Source organism: Rattus norvegicus, chromosome 3 (genome assembly GCF_021556685.1).
Source record: "Rattus norvegicus strain SHRSP/BbbUtx chromosome 3, alternate assembly SHRSP_T2T, whole genome shotgun sequence".
Lineage (NCBI taxonomy): Eukaryota > Metazoa > Chordata > Mammalia > Rodentia > Muridae > Rattus > Rattus norvegicus.
The window spans coordinates 33,420,331-33,445,265 of record NC_141536.1 but is presented as its reverse complement, the minus strand read 5'-3'; the positions used below and the strand labels follow the sequence as shown (position 1 = coordinate 33,445,265).

Sequence of the window (24,935 nt, the reverse complement as noted above, 5' to 3'; positions counted from 1 at the left end):
ATTCTACAACTTCATTTACATCTCTGATGACCACCAGATCCACAAAGTTGTTTTCTTAGAGTTATTTCAAAATCCGTGCACTCTACCTTCTAGAATATACAAGGGTTCCCACAGCCCTGCGAAAGACACACGTAATTACTACCCAATTGAGATACTTAGGGTCTGGCAACATCCAATTCAGGTGACTTGCTGGGTGGCCAAGTTAGCAAAACAAACATGGGATCCATGAGTTTCAGTCATTTTGCAAAAGTTAGACTTGGTATCCTATCCTTTACCTGGCAAAGATGCTTACCCTCCGCAAGTGTTCCTGTACACGGTGTGTACAAAAAGATTTTTTTAACATCCTGCGGAAGAGCTTGCAACTTGAACAGGCTCACAGTTGAGTAGACCGCTGCCTACTTCTTTCGGTAATGGGTCCCCGAAGGCTTCCTGCTTCAAGACTTTCAAAGCAGTCCTGCCTCCCTCTGCCAGAGAGAGAGGCTTCCAGGCTGGACTACATCAGAGGACAGGGGAACATGGCACCTGTCACCTTGTAAGTATCAATTTGCCTAATAACACGGAGCTACCATACTATTTTTATCACCCTAATAACACGAGGCTTCACCCTCCCTTTCTGTAGGTTCCGATTTTTTTTTAAACAACTGTTTATTTCACAGAAACTGGAATAGGAAACACATTTGCTTGTTTCCCATTAAAGACGTGGGGCAAGCTCCACATTTTGAGGGTTGGCTCAAACATCTGACTAGATGGCTCAGTGGGTAAAGGCGCTTACCCTGCAAGCCTAGCAATCTGGGTTAGCTCCCCGAACACCACATAAAGGTAGAAGAAGAGACAAGAACTGACTCCTAAAGTTGTCCTCTGACCTACACATATGCGTTCCACCCCCCCCATCCCCACCCCCACATGTAATAAATACTTTTCGAAAATTCTTCTATAAAAACAACTGGAGTGTTCAAGATTCCATTCCTTTTTTTTTTTTTTAAGCTTTCTCTCAGGGGCGGGGGGAGCAGCTGAGTTTTTCTTTCTTTCTTTTTTTTTTCTTTCTTTTTTTTCACCTTCAGCTCTAAAACATTCCAGTCATTCCCTCCTTCAGCTGATGGGAGTTCTGCCTGCCTCAACTAATGAACCCTCGTCAGCAACTTGCTTCTTTCTCCACCTGCAAAAGTTTAGAGGGAAAAGAAACCACACACACATACATACACACACACACACACACACACACACACACACACACACACACACACACACACACACAGAGGAAAGAGAAACATCAACCACCCAGAGTTTTAATTGTTGCCTGGAAAGCAACACCCTTCCGCAGCTCATTAGAACTGATTTTCATAATTACTCACTGATTGAAATGGGGACTCAAGCCTGATAACAACATTTCCATATTAATATTAAGCAAGGATGACGAATGCAACCTGGGACCCACGATCAGGATGGGAAAGCCTGGACTTCCTGGGAACTAAAGCCATAGCCCATGGAGTAAATCTGCCACTTTTCTCTCCAGCAGTGTTCCACTTGCTAAGCAGCATGCACGCGGTAATCTTATTCCCCGTCCATGTCACTGAGAAAGTGTGGGTTGTCACCAGTCCACAGCACAGCGACAACCGCCTCAGACCAGGTCCCTCGCTGCCTCCTACTACCATCCCTGTGGCCCCGCTGCCTTGTCTACTGCTAGCTTTTGCTGGTCTCATTCTGTGCTTCCTCTGCCTCTCTTCGGTCTCTCCATCTCGGTATGTCTCTGCCGTCACTTCTATCTCTCTCTCTGCCTGTTAGAAATGTGTGCCCCTCTCATCCTTCTATCTAACCCCTTCAGTCAGTCTCACACCTCAGGATAACACATTCCCTTCACTAATGAGACAACAACATCTCTTGCTCGGGACTCTGCAGACATTACTTTCCCCCCTCTCCAATTCCTTCAACAGCAAACAGGAATAACTGGCCTACGAAGGGGAAACATTCTGTTTTTCAAGCCACGTGGGTTACAAAGCACTAAGTAAGCATAACTGTTTCACCAAGCTCCTACTTGGAAGAAGAGAAAAGTTACGGGCAGGCAAGATGGCTCAGAGGATAAGCATACATGGCAGATGCCTAATGATCTTAGTTCTGTCCCTAGAATCCAAGTGATGGGAAAAGATACCACCTTCCACAAGTTACTGGCAGACCTCACTGTATGCGCCAGCGCTGTGGAGCTCATGTGAACACACCAGCAAGCACGCATGTCTGCCCACACATATGTTTTTAAAAAGTTAAACATGTACAATAGTTTTCATTGGAAATCAAATGGCTTCTGCTGGATTTATCTAGAACACAGTTCTATATTGGTCTGCTATTTCCATGCCATGTATCCTTAAAATCCTTGCACATTACAAAAGCATCCAAGCTAAAAGAGTGATGGGGCAATGCTTTCTTATCATCTTGAGAGCAACTTTGGAATTCCCCTTGATAAGAGCCTCGTCCTGCTTAGAAAGCCCTTGAACATTTCGAACAATGCCACATCAACACAACATAGGAGGACTTATGCTCACACAACCAAGAAACAAGTTAAGGCGTTGACAGGAATTAGAAATGAAGGTGGAGAATGCAAATGAGATTCTATAGTTTCTCATTACAACTTGGGGTTTTATAAATGTTTGGTTTAAAATATAGAACTGGGTCCATTTCATTTTTTTTCTCCTTCACAAGGAAGATCCTGAGAGCTACTAATGTGCCTGAGATGAGCAGCCTCATGGAAAATACAGAATTATTTTATGTCCAGAACCCAATCCCCAAGTGTTAACCACAGGGCAGTGAGCCTCTTACAATCACATGGGCCTGGGGGGATGTGTCGGGGGGTGGGGCTGTTGGGGGATTTTCCAAACAAGCCTTTGGATATTTGGTTTGGCAAATCTAATTAGGATCTTTATGGGCAAAAAGAAAAAAAAGTTTTCACAAAACAAGTCCCTAGTTTTCTAGAAGTTACAAGGTTTTAATCCATTTTTCCTTTGGGAACTAAAATGCCATTGTCAAAACTTCCTGTACAGTTATTTGACAAGGATACCTGCTGCCATGAAACACATTGAAAAACTGCTCCTTTATATACCATTTATCATGCCTATTCATTCTCACACAGGGACCAAAAATAATTAAATCAGCACCAAACATTAAAGAGATAATTATTTTCTTATTTCCTGGACAAAATTTTCTCATGCATTATACATGCTCATTTTATCCGTTATTACCCTAAGACGTTATACCAACTCCACAATATCAAAAAGTAGCATTCGTCAGAAATAAAACTCTTTTGTCATTATAACTAGAAAGACAAGAGTTGTAAAGAAGTGTCAGAGTGATGGATAAGAATCACAGATGAAGAAACAGATACATTAGTGGACCAGCACAAGAGATGAAGTATACCAAAATAATTGAAAGTGACCATCGTGAATTTTAAAAAAAATTTTTTTTTCACAGATGAGAGGTGAAAAGGTAAATCAAAGTGTAGGTTCATAGTACATGCAAGGAAGTTTCCAAAGAAAACAGAAAATTGCAAATTCTTGTGACAGCTCTGAGTATGGAAGCAGACGTAGTAGTAGAATGTAAAATGGAGGGGATAAAGTGCCCAGCCCTGCCAGATAATAAACAGTCAGCCACGCAGAGCTCGGAGGCCAAATCTCAGGGGAAAGACCTGAATCTGAGTTCTAAAGAGACGGCGGGTGAGCTCTTACGGAGAGCGTGCAGATCATTAGAAAGCACCATGTGTGTCCGGAACAAGGAACTAATCTACACTCCCTTCCTTTTGGAATAGCGCTTCCGGTCTTAATGGGGATACGGTACAACACCTGACCGTGTATCTGAGGTCCCCTTAAACCACGGTGTAAGCTTTAGCACCCACAGACTTTACCCCCACATGTGTGGATCAGTCCAAGTTAAATCTGCAGTAATGGAGACCCTAGAAGCCTGATTCTACACCACGTACACATATACTGCACTTCTTCGTTCTCCATCAAAGACCAAAAACCCCTGTCTGTGTGTCCCAAGGACTGTTTCCCCTTTTACTGTTGTTTTGTTTTTCCAGCACCTTCCTCTATTCCCTGCCTTCCAGACCTTTGTTTTTCCACTCTGCCTCTGGTACCTTACTCTAGATAGCAATGCTTACACATCCACAGTCTTCCCAGAATACTGTCTCTGACTTTAGACTTCAGTTGAGATCTGGCGCTCTCTCTCTCTCTCTCTCTCTCTCTCTCTCTCTCTCTCTCTCTCTCTCTCTAAGATACTGCATCTTCTCCTGATGGATGATTTCTTCCTCCCATCCTGAGATGCAGAGGACTAGTTTGTCTACACTCAGCAGAACCCCCAAGGTAGCAATGGCTTTAGAGGGTAAGATGGCGGGGTCCTGTTTTTACTCTTTGAGAAGAAAGACTTCTGGTCAATTGGATCTACCAAATCTACTAACACCCTACTGGCCAGAACTTAGTCATGAGACTACATGTCGACACAGGCAGCTTGTGAAATGGTTGACTCTGAAAGGCCGCATATTGATGTAAAAGTCATCTGTGTATTGCTAAGGACGACCCCACACCGGCAGGTAGCGCTTGATATCTGCCTCACACACTCAGCCTCGAATCTAGTTGCTTCCGTTTACTCTCTGGGCCCTCTCAAAGCCTGTTATAATTTTCTTCTTTTTCAGTTTACACACATGGATAGTTTGCCTCCGTGTATGTTTGTACACCATATGCATGCCTGCTGCCTTCAAAGGCTGGAAGAGCGTGTTGAGTCCCTTAGAACTAGAGAAACAGACTGTTGCAAACCACCAAATGAGTGTCAAGAGTTAAACACAGATTCTCTGGGAGAACAGCCTCTTAACTGCTGAACTACCTCTCCAAGGGGCCCCCTTGTTATCACCTTAGACACCTGTCACATTCATGTAGAAAGTCTACCTAATTAGCAAACACTAACACTCGGTTGTTCCATTTCCTAAATCTCAAGGCTTTCTTCTCCATCCCAGATTTCCGTTCCCATTCACGTGCCAGACCCAGTCATACAGAGACCTCCAGTTCCCTGCTGGTTCTTCCTCCCAGCTTTGCTGTTCCTGGCTCCCTCTCACTCTTCCTCCCCACTTGACCTAACCTACATATCACAGCTCAGATAAACTGTCTGCAGCATCCCGGATTCTCATGGAACCACAACTCATCTTGTCGGCAAACCTCTATCCTAAAGCAGTCATTTCCCTAGAAACTGGCTTGCATCTGTCAGTCTCCGTCCTTGAGTGCCACGTCCTCCTCTCTTGGATCTTATTCATAGCCAGTAACGTCTGTGCGTTTAATTTGCAAAGTGGCACGGTGCATCATAAATGCCCATTGATTTATGAACGGAATAATGGAAAGTAGCATAAATGAACTGATGACAAGAAGAGCATCAACTCCACTCAATATGCCTCCATACGTTTGTGCAGGTGGCCCTCTGAAAAACAAAGGGTGCCATTTATGATGAATAGAAGCCCCAGGAAAATCAGAGGCTCAGCTCAGGCTTTGACCGCCGGGCTGTCCTGCTCAGAAGTGAAGACAACATAGTGGGAATGATTAAAAATCCTAAAGTACCGAAGCAAGATCCAAATTCCAATAGACCAGAATAATGTCCAAATCCTTAAACTTTATGTATATTAATATACATTCTACATAATGTTAATACATCATCATTTTAAAATATGTATGTACAACCTTTTAAATATTTTATGTAATCTCTAGATATATAAACATATTTATTGTGTACATATAATCATGGTGCTAAATATTTAATATATTATATATTACATATATATTTAATGTGTGTATTAATATATGTATGTATTTTTAAAAGACAAAGGTTAAGTCCTTCATCTCATTTAGGACCTTTACTTCGATTCTAAATTCCAACAGACACAACATAGAATAAGGTTTTATTCTACTGCAAAGCTCAAATCAAGAGTCCCCTAAAAGGTAATCTCATTTCCACCTTAGTAGACATAAGACACGGAGAATGGAAAACTCCTTTATTGCACGTATAGCTACACTTTAGTGTATAAAATTTCAGCATTTGAAAGCATCAGTGACTGAGCATAGGAAATCCAATGGTGAGTGTAAGTTACCATTGTTTAAATGTTCTGATCCATTCAAAATACTCTGAAAATGTGTGCGTGCCCTACTACGAGTTAGAATCCCCTGAGTTGGAAGCCATACCTAAGAAATGTCCTAAACACCTTCACTGATACAGGGAGACACACCTCCGTGTTGGCAGCACCTTCTGGTAGCAGCCCAGGTGAAAGGGGTGTGGCGGCAGCCCACTATTCCCCTTTGGCAACTGGTTTGCACCATCCCCTTCTGTGGCCTTCCCATTGGCCATAGAGCTGATGTAAGTGCCTGCTGCTGATTCCTTCACTGATAGCAGAACCGGTCTTTCTGGGTTTCTATCACTGACTGAGGACCAGCATTCTCCCTGATTTTCTGTGCCAGGTTGGGACTGCCGAGGAACCCAGCCGTGTGAATCAAGCAACCACAGAGTTGCGTGTGGGCCTCCCCAGGGTGAGACAACCACTGCTAGGCTCTCAGCTACTCAGGGTTGTTAGTGCTTTAACGCAAGCTGATTCAGTAAGTTTTTCATGTATAAATAAATACAGAGATATAGAAACAGATGTGGATATTCATCCTATTGACTCTGTTCCCCTAGAGAACGAAATAAAATCATTAACAAAATTAACAAAGATGGTTCCCACTCGTAACATTCTATGACTATGTCCATTCTTAAACCAAGAGAAGAAAAATCTAAAATAGAAAATAAAGATGAAGAAATGTGTTATTTCCATGCAAACCAATTCATCATTTTAAGTTATTAAAGATATTGGAAATTATATCTAAACAATTCTTTAAAAAATCATTCCACATATCAAAATACAATATAATTGCGTCTAAGTCTATGTGATATTAATGTAAATGCATGGACTTGGTCTATGCATTTCAGAGAGTGATTCACATTTTTCTGACCTATAGAGTTTTAAAGGATGTCACCTACTTTTGCCTATATTCCTCACCTTGTGATGACACAATGTTCTCACCATACCAGAACAGTGGAACAATATACAAAAGGAACCGCCCAACTTCCCAACCCCATAGAGACAGCTAATTCACTGTCTACAAATAGGTTGTCCCTGTCCCTATCACACACTCATAAGAGAATTTTGAGGAAAAAAAGTATCAAGATACAAGCACAAGTGGCCCAGAACTCCATCTCAGCTCAGCAAAGCAGATGCTTTAGTGCCGTGATGGTGTTCCAAATCTTCATACACGCAGCCTGCATAGTTCAGTTGGGTGAGCTTCACTGCTGGGATGAAACACCTGAGACAAACCAGTGAAGGATTATTTTGGCTCACCATTTCAAAGGTTTTAACCCATGTTACTTTAGGCCTGTGGAAGCATGGTACATCAATAGGAGTCTGGTTTGTCTCATAGTACTAAGAAGCAAAAGCAGAAGATGGGTCTGGGTCTCCAGTAGCCACCTTAAGGGGATGCCCCAGTGACCTGATCTTCTTCCCTTAGTCCCATCTCCTAAGGTCCCACCACTTCCCAATGTTGACCCAGGCTGGTAACTAATCTTTTAACATGTAGGCCTTTGAAGGACCACTAACATTCAAATTATAATATAAGTGATTTTGCTTTTTAACAGATTTTCAATAATGTTCCTTACTAGACCAGTTGATAACTTTAAGTAAATAGTTTTTGAGACTTGACAGGTTTGGAACAACCAGAACTGCACAGCAATTAGAGTCAATCAACAGCGACCAAACCAAAACAAAACAAAAATCCAGGAAGTTGCTAATAGATGAAAGAAGCTAGCTGTCTGAAACTTATTTCCTTTATTTATTCAAAGCGGACCCCTTCTATGCATGTTCTGCCATAAATACATAGATTGGGAACATCACTCAGGAAAACTATTAACACCAGCTTGAACTCTTTTATTTTCAAGATCATGGGTTGACATCAAACATAATAAAGGAAAGTATGGAAGAAAGCAATGCTAGATCAAAGAACTTAGCCATGAGTTAGAGGGAGGGTGGGCAAAGGCTCACTATGCACAGTCCCATCATCCCTCCAGAACCTGTAGAGACGACTTATCCCAGATCTTCTCACTGCACCCGGAAGCAACCTCACCAACCTCAATGTAGCGTGCCAACCAGCCCCTTCCAATTTGAAAGAGAACCCCAAGTCGAGCTTATAATAGATCTCTACACAACAGAAGGAGAACTAATTGCCTGGCATGTTCTCTTCCCTTTGTTGCCATACTACATGCCTAATGACTCTTGGTTTAGAAACAGCATTCATAAAATTTGGAGGATGTAAACAAAGGCACCTCTAAGACGCCAGTCCAATACGATACAATTCATGTGCACACATTTATCCTCTGGGCCTCACTCTGTGGGGTAGTATCGCTGGTTTCAAGGAGAGAAAACTGAGTCTTCAAAATAGTTCCTCAAAAGATGCCCAGACAATATTTGGGAGCTCTGTCCAGTCCTTGTTCCAGAGTCCTTGTTCCAGAAGCCATGTTCTTAGATGATATAATGAATGAGGTCCCTCATAAAATGATTTTTCTTCAATGAGAGAATTTTGTAAGCTTCTTTTGTCCTGGTGTCTCAACTCTAACACAGCGAATCACCACTTCCAGAATTCTCCAAGTTGTCAATGACTTCACACTGCAACCGCTAACCACAGTAACCATTGTAACCATAGCCTATGGTCCCAACATGAAGCCTGTAACATTCATTTAAAGTTTACAAAATATTTTTGTACATAATTAAGAGAATTTCTTCCCTTAGATTCCCTAGGAACCTGCAGACCACTCTGGCCAGCAAAACAGGTAGGCTAACAACATACTTTCATCTCTCCTCCTATTCCTCCAGGTCTACTCTCTCAGTCTCACCCCAGCTCTGCAATGGACTCTGTAGTGGAGTCCACTGCACTCTCTGCCCCCATTCCCACGGGACCAAGCAAACCCCGGTGGCTCACCCTGATTTCTCCCTCCTGGACACACTTACCCCTCCCTCCCTCAGCCCATCCTCATTCCTAGGTGTCAGCTCCCAATACCTAGAAACACATTTTACCTGGAAACCCCAGTAGCCACACCTAGGGGGATCCCAGAAGAATTTCATACCAGCCACCACACTCATTTAAGAATCATATGGCAACAGAAACCTCAGAGCAAAACACCCTTCCAACGAAGACAAGATATCAGCACCTAGAATTACAATCTTTTATGATCTTCCCAAATCCAGATGCCTAAATACTAGTCTAGTGTAAAAACACAAGAACAGCCAGAACTATTCCTTCATTAAAGCCCAGAAAGCCTACCACAGCAGACCTTGAGTATTGCAACACAGGGATCTACAGAAGCACAAACAAACTGTAAAAGGAAATGAATAAAACAGTTCGAGACCTAGAAGTAGAAAAAGAATCAATAAAGAAAACCCAAACTGAGGGAATTCTGGAAATGAAAAATTTAGGAACTGACAAAAGAATACAAGAGATGGAAGAGAAAATCTCAGGCACCAAAGACACAATAGAAGAAATGGATATCTCAGTCAAAAAAAAAAAATCCTGCCATGGAACATCCAGGAAATCTGGGACACTATGAAAAAGACCAAATCTAAGAATAGTAGGAATAGAGAAAAAGAGGAGAAACTCAGGTCAAAAGCACAGAAAATGCTTTCAACACAATCATAGAAGAAAATTTCCCTAACCTAATGAAGGATGTCCCTGTCAACATACAAGAAACATACAAAACACCAGATAGATGGCACTAAAAAAAGAAGGTGCATATTAATCAAGACACTAAATATACAGAGGAAAAATAAAATATTAGAAGCTGCATGGAAAAGAGACCTAATAGCATATAAAGGAAGACCCAACTTCTCAATGGAGACTTTAAAAGTGGCGCGGGCCTGAACAGATGATCTAAGGACTCTAAGAGACCACAGATGCCAGCCCAGACTACTATACCCAGCAAAACATTCCATGATAGAGCCAAATTTAAGCAATATCAGCCCTACAGAAAGCACCAGAAGCAAAACTTAAACCAAGGAGAGTTTTTTCTTTTAATGAACAGTGGAAATTGGAAAGATGCTAGACATTAAAACAAGATCGCTGTTAATTCTCTTAGGGGTGATACTGTATAAAGGTGACCTAGAAATAATGTCCCTATTCTTGAGGTGCTTTCTGAAGTATTTAGGGGTGGAATGCTCTAAATGAAATGAGAAAGGGAGAGGCAGATACAGAAACATGCAACTTTTCCTCAGCATCCAAGCTGGAAACACGTGAGCTGCTCTCCTTTGAAGTGGCTGTTCTACATATTACTCTACTGTGCCTTCTATTCCCAGCAAGGACACTCTGCTCGGCACTCCTAGACTCCAGCCCAGGACCCTGGTGGGGACGTTAGCTTTGTCATCTGACAGCAGGAACACCTGTCTCATGTTCCAGCACTCACTCTCGCTCTCCAGAGGGGACAGCAGTGCAGCCAGGCATTCAGGGAGAAGGCTGTTCCATATCATGAATTCCTTATTTCCTGAGGGCAACAGGGTAGAAAGGGACGCTTGAATTATGGCTGCTCTCAGCTAGGTTCAGCTCACAAGCCTTTCCGTCCGCCTCACTACAAAGTGATCATTAACCACATAACACAGAAACCTGCCAAACCTGGGCCCTCCACTGGGACAAAATAGTAGCCATAATTTAAACCATAGCAAGCAGCACAGTCCTGGAGGTCTTACCGTTTGCCGGGCACCAAGTCTCTCATGAGTATCCTGATTCATGGATTCCCACGTGGGATTAGTCGTTATCAACCATCACCATTAAGCACGATCAAGAAGTGAATGAACCTCTCATATAAAAGGCAAAAAAAAAAAATAGTAACATAGAATTCATATTCAGAAGGCTAAGTCGTCTTTGCATTTAAAGGCGGGAATTAGGGGAAGGAGGAGCACGTCTCTTAAAACCATTAATGCCAACCCCTCCTCCATCCGAGTTGCTGCAAGTCTCAGCATTCGCGGTCATTTATCATGAGAAAGAATGTGCCTCAGTCACAGTCACAGCGAGCTTCCTGACACAGGCTCAGTCTGCACTGCAATCAAAGCAGGAGCAGCGAAGACGCGAAGACGCGTGACCCCAGCCTGCCCCGACTCCCAGGGCACTTCTAAGTGGCCTGGTTGCCACTGCTCACACCTTTCCTCTATTAGAAAATTCCAAATACCCAACCAGGCGTTCCCCTCCACATCACTGCCAACCCTGCTCCAAACATCCCACGGGCACAAAATCAAGACCCTTGGAAGACCTTCAAACATCACACCTTAGGAAACAGCAAGTAAACTATATGAGCATGCATTGTTTGTCTGTCTGTTTGGGAGGAAAAGGGGGGAATGGAGATATTAGAATGTCTCCAAGTACACCATCAGGACACTGCAGGAAAACAGTATTTGTCATTGCTAAAGTAGGAAGGCTTCCTGGAATATCCTACCAAAACAAGAAAAGATGAACTCTCACTGTAGATGACAGCATGGATGAAACCTCACACGCCAGGCACTAAAAGTACAGCCCAGGGCTCCGGGTGCCCTGCTCAGCTAGCTAGGCCAAAGCCCTGGTTCCGATCGTTAGCACTGGAGAAAAACAGAGAATTGTAAAGTATGTTTTTTCTTAATATGGGAGCTGGGATGATGGTCTAATTGGTGAGGTGCTTGATTTGTAATCACAGGGCCTGAATTGAACCTGGCGCCTTGCTTACTGTTGGTCAGTAATAGTGGTTTGCTTGGGGCTTTAGTTTTTGTTTTTGTTTTTTTTTTAAATGGGTTGTTTGTCTACATGTATGTGTGTGCACACCACCACCCTCACTCAAATGCCAGGAATTCCCACTTAGAATCCTAGTGCTAGGAAACAGAGGTAGGATCTGTAGAACTCACTGACTAGGCAACCTATCCTATAGGTGAACTTCAGACTAGTCACACACACACACACACACGAATACACATGCATGCTCACAACACACATACACACAGACGCACATGAACACCCACACACACAGACATGCACACATGCACATTCACACAAATATATCTTCTAAAATAGGCAGACCAGGACAGTCAGGGCTACAGAGGCCCTGTCTCTAATATATCTAATAATTAATATACTACGTATATAGGCATATAAAATTCTAATAGTGGAGAAGGATGGTAACCAGGAAGGGCATGACAGAGGGATCATTGGTAAAGATCTATCTCTCAGTAGGAATACCTTTCTAGAAGTCCTGTTCGGGGAACAGTGTTCTTACAGGGTTTTCTGTGAGCATGATACACCTCAATAAAGGATTTAGATAAAGTTGCGACTCCAGTCTAAAATGTTGCACCCAGAGCTCTCTGAGCTAAGCTTCTGCAGCAGCCCCAGCAATGTGTTACATAAAATCAACAACTTAAAGACACAGAAGAGCTCGAGGCAATTTGGAGGCAACATCTAAGTCTATACATAAAGTGAAATTAGACACAGTCCCAGCAACAGCTGACGAATAGCTCTGCAGGCATTTGGAAGAATTGCTGGGGGAAGTAATTACAGAGGCCTTTGATCTTCTACTATGTCTATCTGGGATCTCAGGGGGGGAAAGCCAATAAACAAGAGAGGCCACCACAAAGCCACCTGTGGCCCCATCTGTTTACCGCCCAGGCCAGATGTAGCCACCTTGGTACACATCAGCTCAAACTGGGAAAGAAAGCATCACCACATAAACCAAGACTTCAGACATGCGCACGTCTGTCTGCTCCTCTGTCACAGGCTGAATCTACCAGTTAGCATTTCCTACTTTATTAGATATTTGGTTTGGTGTGGTTTGGTTTGGTTTGGTTTGGTTTGGTTTGGTTTGGTTTGGTTTGCTCTTGGACTTTCCTGTTTCATAAATGTGTATGAGTATTTTGCCTGCATATATACTCCATGCCTGGTGCCTGTGTGACCGGAAGAGGATCTTCTAGAAATGGTGTTACAGAGGCTTACAAGTCATTATGTAGGTGCTGGGTAAACAGACCTGAGTCTTCTACAAGACAGTAAGCACTCTCGACTGCTGGCTGGTCTCTCAGTCTCTCCAGCCCCTATATGAGATTGCTGAAAGCAGGAAAGCATGACCTGTTTCCCCTCACCTCCCTATGCTGTTTGACTTCCTCACTGTTACTTGCACTGAATCGAATTGTCATGGACACACACACACACACACACACACACACACACACACACACTCTCCACCGAAATCCAAATGCTCAGTTCAAGCCTTAAGTTGCAGAAATCAGCCTTATTTGGAAAACAGATTCATCACGGATATAATTAGGTAAGATGAGCTCATTTTGGAGAAGGGTGGGTCTCATCCATCCGGCTGGAGTCCTCTTAAGAAGGGCATGTTTGGGTACAGACATGCCCACAGGGAAAACATCAGAGGAAGATTGGGAGTTATTCTGTCACACACCAAGGAAGTACTAGAAGCCAGAGAAAGGGGAGCAGAGGTGACAGAGAGGCCCAGCCCTGACAACTGATGATTTTCAGTTTCACCTCACAAGTCAGTCAGACCATTTCTGCTGTGCGCCCCTCCCCCAGCCCCTTGCCTCTCCGTGCCTCCTGCCCTCCACTCATTGGACCCTTCGCCATTAATATCATGGTGGCTCCATCATAGTCCCTGCTGGCAGGTGACCATCAAAGCTGTGCCATTCTTGCCTAAGAGACTAAGAAACAAGCACGGAGCAATACATGATCACCTGGAAAAGCAAACCACTGACGAGTATGGAATTCGGGAAGCAAGAGAGACTGTGCTGCAGAAAACTGTCAAAAGTAAAGCATAAAAGAAATGGGAGACTCCCCTCACCTGCAGACGCCCACAGGAGTCGTCCATGTGGAGGGACTTAAGAGGCCCCGTTATACAAATGGTGGGAAGGTGCTTCCTAACCCGCTCAGGTCTAAACAACACCATACAACATCCCCTGTGGGCTGATAATTCCCACTGTGGGAATGAATTCGTTTCCAAATACCTGGATATGCCTTTTTTTAAAAATGTAGTTACTGAAAAAGAGGCACGCAAGGTTGGGGAGGGTTGAATAGAAATGGCATTTTAATAAGTGATGAGACTTCAAGGGAGTATGGTAGTTCCCAACCATTTCTGAACACAGAGTGAATCTGTGTCGTCTTCCAAAAATGTCGGTCCAGCAAAAGGCATACACTATGTAGTACACTTCGAATGCAGCCACAGAAAACAGAAAAAACAAAAACAGTAAAAGAAACAAACAAACAAACAAAAACATGCTTTAGAAACCAATCAGTATTACTGTGGGTCTTAAGATTTGAACTCTGGTATACGCCCACTATGGCTCAAGTCCAAATCGCACTAAATGTCTGTAATATCTAGATTGGATTTAATAGTAGCTAGAACTGTGTGGCTATAGTTAGATTCTACAAAATGCAAGTGCAATCATTTAAGACACTAATTGAATGTCCATACATGCTGGATACCTAGAGGTTGGCCAGTGGGGAACAAGCAGGGGTTATTCTCAGAGGCTCTACAGCCTAGCTCACAGCAGTTTAGAGGTGGCTAAACTGTGTGGCACATACCTGCCATCCCAGCACTGGGGAGGCGAAGGCTAAGCTGTGAATTCAAGGTCAGCCTGAACTCCATAGTCTCACCCTGGCTCTAAAGTCAGACAAACAGGTTAAACGCAAAGACAGTAGCATCCTAAATTTCCATTTATTCTCCCGAATTTTGAAATCAGACACTCCTTTGTGACTTTGAGATCATCTTAAAGAACTGTATAAAAAGGACAACCTCCCTTTGTGCTGTGTGGAAACCAAAATCCAGACTCCTCTGGAGAAAGCCAGGGTTTAATCCTCAAAAGGCCGAGTGGCTGCTACAGCGTTCTCATTACCCCCGCTGACAGCCCACTTCTCAAGCCACTGGTTTACAGGAAGGGATTATGCCCTCCAAATCCTCCCAGATGATGTGAGCAAAGCAGTCTATGAATATGGCAGGAAGCAAAACGACGATTCCACTGTGACCAGACACAGGGACCTCTGTCTGGGGCCTTGGCACCTTCCTGGAGCAGGTAATGTAATAGCAGTAACTACCCACCACTATCAGTGGGGTTGCCTCAGTCCAGGGACCCTCAGCTAGCTGTGGTGGGGCACTGTCACCTGACATCATTAGCTCACCAGATAAACTGCAATGTTGACTGTCATATTCCTCAAGTGAAATCTTCTGAGACTCCAACAGCCTCTTTCTAGGTCTGCCCTTCCGGGAGCAACATCAGGTCCAGCCTAAAGCCCCACCATCAGGACTTACTGTCATTACAAAACACCTGTTTTCTTGGTGACACAGTCACCTTCGGTCTATTGACAAATTGGAAGGACAGGTGCCAACCTTGACTAGATGACGTGAGAACTTGAGTGTTTACATTATTAGATTTGAAGTCTGTCTATTAAAACAATGCCTGCCAAGAAAGAGCTCAAACACTGTGCTAATGGTATGTATCTTTCATTATGGCTTAAAATAAGACAACTAAGCCAGACATGGAGGCATGCACCAGAAGTCCCACTCTGCAAGAGGATCACTTGAGTTTATGGCTTAGGAGTTAAGGGTTGGGGGTTAGGGGTTAGGAGTTAGGAGTTAAGGGTTAGGGTTGGGGGTTGTCAGTATATAGCTGATGCTGGCCTCCATCTCTCAATCCTCCTGGCTTAGCCTCCATTTTGGAGTTCATATACACTCCACTGCACCCAGGTCTGGAGAATTTTTTTAAGGAGTTTAAAATCATGGTTTGCTGGTTTCCATCCCCCCTCCACCCCTCCCACTACACACACACACACACACACACACACACACACACACACACCATCTCGTTATTTAATTCTATCACATGAACAGATTTAGGTCAACCATACAAGTGTAATTGCTTGTTCATTAGAGTGAAGTTCAATAAAATATACACACTAAAATACACTGTAAAAACATCATATGTGATTAAAAAGTGGCTGCTTCCACCTTTTTTTTTTTAACTATCATCTGTTTATCGTTCTCTGTCAGAACCATCACTAAACCCTAAGGATGCAACAGGAACAGTCAAGGATTCAAGACAAATTTAGGAAATGAAGAGAGGAGGGGGAGGGGGGAGGAGGAAGAAGAAGAGGGGGAGGAAGAGGAGGAGAGGGAAAAGGAAGAAGAGGAGGAAGAGGAGAAGGAGGAGGAGTAAGAGGAGGAGGAGGTGGAGGAGGGGGTGGAGGAGGAGGAGGAGGAGGAGGAGGAGGAGGAAGAGGAGGAGAGTCCAAACTGAAAACCCAGATCCTAACATAGCGCACACCTATGACCACAGTATAAGGAGTCTGAGTTCAGCCTGAGCAGCTACAGACATGTCTCTTTGAAAAAGGAAATGAATAAAGTCCAGGCATAGTCATCCTATAGTGCCTGAGTTGTGGTTCTAATCAAGAAAGGGTCACCAGTTTGGGGCTTAGGCCTCATAAGCCTTGAGAGAAGGAATGCGGGCAGCAAAGATCTCCTTCCAAAACAATCTTTCCCTCGCTTCCCTCCTGATAGACATGTGCCTGGCCAGTTCCTACACCTGAGGTCAGGCGTAGTCCTGTCTCATCCACTGCTTGTGGGAAGCACTGATCTCCAAGAGCCAGACTGAATTGCAAGCATTGTATGCTATCTAGGGACCTTATAACTTGTATGTATGATTTCAACAAATGATTGTCCAACTCACTCTGATTTGTAAAATTAAGTCGTTAGATACCTCAGTATCTGAGGGGTATTGGCTCCTACACTCCCTCAGACATACACAAGCCACTAGGTGCCTAAGTCCCCCTTATATGGAGTGGAATCAATTCTGCAGTTAGCCGACAGTTAGCCTCATTCCTGTTTCCTCTGACTGAACCTAGGGCCTTGCACATACTGTACACTGAGAGTGTTCTAATGTGGGACTTGTAATACAGGCTCAATGTTTTTGTTGTTTTTTTTTTTATTTTAATACAGGATCCCACACTAGATTGTTGAAGCTGGCCTTGGACTCACCTTCTATCCCAGATAAGCCTTGAACTTGCAATCTTCTGCCTCAGCTTCCAAGTTCCTGAGATCACAGACCTGAGCCCCTAAGTCTAGCTTCTCATGTTCTTTAAGTCACCTCTACATTATTTACACAACTCAATACCATGTCAGCGCTATGTAAACAGTCATTATGCTGCATTGTTTAGGGGACCATGACAAGAAAAGGGCTGTAGGTATACTATATAGGCCATTTTCCTCAAATATTCTCCAGTTAGTGGGAACTGTAGGTGTGGGATGCAGTGATGACACTGAAAAGAAAAGAAGGTTCCCTTGTCTCCTTACAACCACCATTACTGCCTGGACACAGCACGTCATGTGTTCACATGGGAACACAGGGTTATTAGTTCAGGTTACCTGAAGGAACCTCACCAAGTGGTGTAGGAGGGATAGGGGAGATAGAGAGGACTATTCTCCTTTCTCAGCTTTTCAATATTGAATGATACAAGTAAATCACCTATTCAGGAAGTAAATTGTATTTTAGCATTTTTAATCCATAGAAGATTCTGGAAGTTCAGTAAATGTTAACTCAAATTCATCTACTTGTCAGGAATGTAAATGATAGGTACAGGGAGACATCTTCCTTACAAAAACTAGCTAAGTAGCTGCTGCCTTCTAGAATAATATTGTTTCTACCGTAATGTTTCTTCAGTCCTGTGATTCATCTCTGGGGCTAGGGGTTCAAAGAGCTTACACCAACTCATGGTCAGGTGGAAGAGTCTCCATGTACACATTCTAGGTGAAGTTTCTATGGCTGGACACAGGAAGAAAAACAGTAGGAGACCACGTGCCCATACGCTGCTCTGTGACCCAGAGTCCAGCCTGGCTGTGCTGTAATTGCTCAGTCATTGACATGAAAGTTGGAATTGTAGATCTACACAGAAGGAACAGCAACAACAAATCTGAAATCAAAAGAGGGAGAGAGGGAGGAAGGGAAGGAGAGTGCGAAAGAGAGATCAGAGAGGTGACTTGACGGTTGACCACCAGTAAATATTAGCTCTCCTCTGACCTGAACCTGTGCCGATCCCTGCCTCCGCTGCGCACTCACAGGTCCTCATACCTCATGTTCTTCTTCACATAGCTTAGTCATGACCCGGCTCCATGTCTCTCTGAAAGCCCTCTCTCCATTTGCACTTCATTAATATTCTTCCTTAAGCCTTTAAGCCTTATATGGTTTCTGATCATTTATCTGGCCATCATGGAGCCAACAGAACCCTGTGTGTGTTGAAGATGCCTCTTCCCAGACCCTTGATTTGCGTTGTCCTTCTGTATGTGCACTACTGTCCCCCTCATTGTCCCTCTTGTCCCTATCTTTGTTGGCCAGTGCCCATCCCTAAGAGGACCCACAACCTGGGCTTACAGGACAAGACCAGAGACAGGCTAATCCAGCCTCCAAGGAAGCTGCAAGCTGCCTCCTGCTGCCCAACAAGTTTTGACAAGAGTCGACATTCGTGTCGACAGAAGCAGAGCCCACCATGCCACTTCAGTGTACAAACCCATTGTTCACAGAGGTACAAAAGTGGTAGGTACATGGGCGCATGCTCTCTTACTGTTCTTTGACCTAGAATGTGTACCTGGAGAGCAGGACAGTAGAGTCCTCAAAGCACACTTTGTGTCTCTTCCTAACTTGTGTCAGTCACAGGGCCTAAAGAGCTGTGAGAATGGTCCCCAAACCGACAACCCCTGGAACCTGCAGCCGTTCTTGAACAATAGAGCAGCTGGAACAAGTCAGATCCAGCATCCAGCCAATGGGGCTTCAGATCCAGCCCCAGCAAGAATGCATACAGCACCACACAGAAAACTGAAAAAGAAACCCAGGGGCGCAGGCCAAGGATGATGGGCCTGCTTCCTCCCAGGCTTGAGTGAGTTTCTTAACTGGCTGTGTAGCCACCCCCATGCCTGTGCCCACATCGACAGTGGGTTGAGAACTGCCAGCGGAGGGCAGAGGAGCTGCAAAGCTCGGGGTAGGAAAAAAGTTACATCAAAGCTCCTCTTACTGCTGCCATTTCACCGTAAAGCCAAGGGCACGGTGCACGCAGAACCCTGAGGATGCTCCTCTGTTCTATTGGTCACTGTTTTCTAGCACCCTGGCCAATTCTTCGCTCCTTGAACTAGGTACAGTGCCACTCCATTGGATTGGCACTTGCTGTTCTCCTTCCCCACAGCACTTCCTCCAGCCATCTTCCCTCAAATGCCTCAGCCATTCCTACCAATTTACCATCGTAAACCCCACCCCCCTTCTTCACCCAGTTCCTCCGTTTCCGTCTGATTTCCTGGCATGTGTGGCACTGCCATTCCGTGTTTTCTACTTGTGTGTTTGTTTGTGCGTTCCTTCCCCAGAAGACATGTACTGAAAGCCTAGAAGGGCCAAGAGACTGCAATAGGCAGAAGATGTTGCAAGCAGGGCGTGCATTTGGCCAGGTTCCCTCTTGCCATCCCACCATTGCAGCCGCCTCACTTCCTGACCAGTACCAGACATGGAACCTAACATTTTCCTTCTGGGTTCCAACTGCTTTGGTCTCCAGACTTCCGAGTGCTACTGTCTAGTCCACATGAAAGTGCGTACCAACTACTGTACCCACTTCACTGGACTGCTTAGACAATTAAATGAGATAATTTACCCTCAGAAGAACACTAGGCCAATGACTCAGCCCTTCTTTCATGCCGTGCCCGACAAATCACATCCCCTGCAATTATCTGGGATATATTATTGTACACTGCACATTCTGAATTGCTGCAGCTAGAAGGCAGGCAAACCCAGGACAGAGATCTCATCCTGTATTTTGGGAATCCCCAGAGTATTTACTACAGAATTTTTTTTCTTGGTACATACTTATTCTTATTTGTCTATCTTCTTGGTGGTGATGGGGGTGGTGGTGTAGAGATTGAACTTGGGCACGTAAAACAGATTTTTAGTAATTGCTTGTCAATTCCTTGTTCCGAGACTGACCTGGTGTGCAAACACAGCAAAGCCTTAAAAATAGCATTTATAATAGGAGCCGTGCTACAGCACAAAGACCAAAGCCAAAATACCATATGAAAGATCAAACAAATATTGACTCAAAGAATTTTCCCCAAGGCAACTGTTATAGTCTTATCTTGAATAGAATGTTTGCGCAGTTAATTAAGTATTACTGTGGACTCAGCAAGATCTCAGGCAGACCCTGCCAAGCTGAGCTTCCAAATCCCACCATCTTATCACTGTTTACAAAGCCATACAGGAGTCCCACTCCTCCTAGCCCCTTCACCTAGCAGTGAGGCTAATGTTGGGTGTGGGTCTCAGCGATAAGTAAGTCATACACCTTTTATGGGTGGGCAAGAGATAATGGAATCTCAGTACCAGGGGTTCCAGATGCCTATCCCCAGGCAAATAGGCTCTGCCGTTACCTCCCGGAAATCCACAGGCTGCATCCGTTACCACCTGCCCACTTCCTGGAAACATAAGAAAGACTAGAAATGTATATACGGAGAGAACTGTTTCTGGCTTCACTGAACATATTTCCAAACCCCAAATCCAACTGAGAGCTCACTTCCTGTCAAGTCTAAGGTAGGCCTGCCTGAAGACAGGAGCCTCAGAACTCACCTCAGATTCACAACCCAGTCTGCATAGCGAATGGGCTGACCGACAGTTAATTCTGGGTGGGCAAAGACAAATGGAAGCCAACAAGTGTCACTAGTACTTTTTCTCCCCCTCCTTCTACACAGTGAGAGTTTAGGATGTTCTACACACTAGAATCTGATTGGGAATGAAAATCTAAACTCTACCATGCCCCTAGGAGCAGTACATTAGATATCCCCGAGTGTGAGCTAGAAAGTGGTCAAGAAGACAATCAATATAACATATGCTGTTTGACATTGGTAATTCCAAAGCAAAGAGAAAAAGGGCAGGAAGTAAGTTGTAGAGTGTGGGAGACCCACAAGGAAGGGCTGACATCACAGATGGCTAGCCATGGGCATGCTCAGTAAGAAGTCACTATTTGGGCCTGAAGGAAAGGGGCAAGAGCATTCCAGGCAGAAGAAATGTTTGGACCAAGGTCCTCCAGCAGACCATGGCTAGCAGGTTAGAACACAAAGGAGGCGTGGAGCCTAGTGGTCAGTGCCACCGATGAAAGGGGAGAGACTCAAGAAGAGCAGGAGTAAGATCATTACAGAGCCTTCCTACAAGGCATAGTCATTTCTCTCAGTCACGGAAAAGCCACCCATTTACAAATTGTCATTTATTCAAAACCCCAGTGGTTATTTTCCTAAGAATCTCTACACCCACACTTCAAAAGAGCAATTTGAGTTGGGGTGCGGGGGAACCTTTGGAGATTAAAAAAAGTTATACATCAAGTTAACATGCTTGCCTGGGGGGTAAATCCTAAGCTTCTTTGAATACAAATGCAAACTGTTCATGCTTGGACTATAAATCTCCAGGGAGCTTCGAGCAGATGTGACAAAGCAGCCCAGCTATGCTCCATAGACAACCACACACTTGGCAAGGCTGTCCAAAGATGGCGGCTTAGCCAGCAAGGACCGTAACCTGTAAACTGTAACCCGCAGTCACAGGACACTGGGATCTTGAAATTCGCTACGTTGGACATTTGTAAAAGCATAACAAGGCCTTGAACTCTTGGGTAAACTTCAGTCTGGCTCACATAACATACAGACTGCACATCCTCTCTCCCCAGGCAGCTTCTAAAGAGCAGACGCTATCAGCCAAAATCTGCAGCACAGCCTGCACTGGGATGATCTCTTAAGATCTGTTATCCTCTGTCAAGTCTACTCAGTCCTGATTAACTCGGTCTCACAGTTGGCGTAAACAGTTTTCTATTAACGAACGTGCCTAAATAACTCTAAGGCAGTGACTTAGTCATATCGACACTGTCACCAAGATAACAGGTGTGGACTGCAGGGCACGGCCTGGAGCTTGTGCAACAAAAAGATTATGTTATTAATGACTCATTAGCCACAGTCCTTTCCCGCAAAGCTTGCCCAAGGCCACTCCCACCATCTACCCACGAAATGGACAAATCTTTTTTGCTGGGTCACTCCCTCACACTCCTGGGAAGAAAAATAAGAGCCAAAAGCCAAAGCCATCCCAGAGGCTAAACTGACTTATAGAAAAACCGCCTTAGGGAGAAAGAAGCACCTGAAATTCAGCAAAGTTGGGAAGAAACACTGAGGGCGGCTTTTGAGAAGAAATCATAAAATCCATGTGAGACAAGACAGAGTAGGAGAAGGTTATCATAGTTATTACTTAGGAGTTTTGGAAATGTGCTTTGAGTCTCTGTCAACGTTCTCTGAAAGACACAACCAGAATGAATGTTTGGTGATGCTTCCTGGTTGCCTCCATTCTGAGCTGAGCCCTGAGCAGCACTCGAGCACTCCTCACTACAGCAAACACCCAGAGTTCAGCAGTCTGCTCTGCTGACAGAAGGATGCTCCTGGTTCCTCACTTGTCCTAACTCATCCTGCATTGTCTAGGGCGGTGATATGTTCTACAACCAAACTAGGTGAAGAAGCTGTGAGGAAAATCATAACAGACCTTTCTTCCCTGTCTCAAACATAAAAGTCAGTTATTCTGAAGAGGTTATAGGTCACACGTCAATTCCTCTCAAACTGACTTAAGAAGGTGGAGACATATGCAAAAAAAATTTTCTACTTTGCATTTTCCCAGTATAAACAAAGAAGCCCAAATAACAAAATTCCTCACAGTGGGATTCTATGATCATCTAGAATTTTCTGAGCAGTTGAACTGAGGTTGTCTATGTGTATACACTCCCCCTTGCCATCCAGGGGTCTGCCCAACAGTGACTTTGAGGGAAGAGTGGCCACATCATGTTTCCTCCAAAAGCAAAAGTTGTCTATAGTCTAGGAAGTTTCTGGAGAAAACTGATTGATCTGAACACAAGCTATGCTCCACTGGTGAGTAGTCGATTAAAATCTTCAGTCATACATAGATGACAATGAAGCCATAAATCTAACCTATTTCAGACATCAGTAGTTACAATGATTATACCGGAACTCTTTTTATACAAAGTAAACCAAGGTAGTAAAATGATGGTTTTTCAAGACAAAGAGTATCTGAAGAGATTTTCAGAATCCAAAGGAAAGCAAGAATGCCTGTGAAAAGTTACATTGTAACATAAAAAAACCCTAATGCCTAAATTAGCAAATCTCTATTCCAACTTTTTACACTTTTTTACTATTGCTTTACTTTTCTACAGTAACCCCACAGAATGCCTCCAGTCAGGAAAAAACACAGTTTTTCAAAACTATGGAGAGAAAAGAAGATGGACTTGTAGAATAATCTGACTGGAGTGAACTGTTTTGCTTTTCACTTTTGTGTGTTCTTGGGACTTTTATAATGAAAACAGTTTTTTAATGTATCATAAGAAACAAATTTGAAATGTTTTAACTATTGACTTGTGATGGGCCTAAGTTATTAAGGGCCATGGTCTATAATAAAAAGCAGGATCAGAATAAAGCTTTCGCTGACAGCCAGCTATTTTGACCAGTTAACCATGCTGCAGCAGTAATTCCCAAGCTTAAACATGCTTAGGAAGCTGGAACGTGCATCAAGATGCAGATGATGCAGATCAAGAAGCAAGCTGTGGACCTGCACATCTAAGCTCCCAGGTGGATCAGTGCTGCCAATCTACAGACTGTATCCCCTCTAGACAGGTTTGATACGGTAAGGCATTAAGTAGAGTCTTCGGGAAAGCACACGAGCACATTCCGCATAGAAACAAAACACACTCAAGCGCCCACCTTCTCTCAAAGTCCTAAAGCAGGAGTGTGGGTCATCTCTGTGCAGTCTATCAAGGGTGAGTAAACACTCAGACGTCCACAAACTCAGTATCTACAAAAGAGGACACGGGCAATCGTGAACGCCACAGGCTGATCACATGCTGCCCTACAGTGCTTGCACCCCGCAGGGGCCTCTGAGAATACTGAAGTGGCAGGGGCAGAGAGGACTATAACCAGTCAGGTCGGCCCCTGCCCTTCATTCCCAACCTCACCCTGCCCAGGCACACTGAGATCCTTCAGGAGAAAGCAACACAAACCACAGTGGGAAACTCCAGAAAGACTCTGAAAGCAGCCAAAATGCCATTAGAAATTACTCAGGCCCACACCCAGGATAGTGAGCTGCCAAATACCTTGGGATGACCTAGGTGTTCTCCTTTAGTCTAAGGAAGAAATAGAAAGCTGAGAGGCTTCCACATTCTACACAGTGAGACCTTCAAAGAGACACTAAGTTAATTAACCATTCAGAAGAGTACAGAGCATTCCCACCAGCCACCAGGTCCCCAAACACCACACCAGCCTTTTATTCCCAGCGCTGCCATTTCCTGCCCGTGGTGAGCTAATTACACACAGTGGGAATTCAGGAGCTGCCAGTTCCACTGTTTACCGGCTGTTAACTTGTTGTGTGACCTCAAAGACAGGTCTCTAGTGCCTTTACTTCCTCTGCAATAAAAGCAAGATAGGGGACTGGCAGGCTTGACAACAAAACAAAACAAACCAAAAAACAAAAACAAAAACAAAAACAAAACCAGAACAGCCTAATACTACGTCATGCTAGCCTGGAGATGCCCCGGAATGGTAATTAATGTGTCATTTTTAGTAAGGCCGTTTAAAGATAATGATGACATGTTGTGAAAAGCGTGGGACCTCAAATGGTATTTCCTCTTCTGCTAAGACAGGTTTCAGTGGCAAATGCCTCTTCTAAAACAGTGAGTGGATAAGAGCAGTCTCCCGGGCCTCTTGGTAAATCATTCAGTTTTGTTAAACATCTGTCTATAACCATAGCTTTAATGATAGGCTCTACCTACATAAGCAGATGAAGC

General features: G+C 44.0%; 1 protein-coding gene across 20 annotated transcripts in view; it reads right to left on the bottom strand.

Moving 5' to 3' along the window:
- Nucleotides 1-24,935, bottom strand: part of Lypd6b (Ly6/Plaur domain containing 6B) — a 175,567-nt gene that overhangs the window by 127,932 nt on the left and 22,700 nt on the right.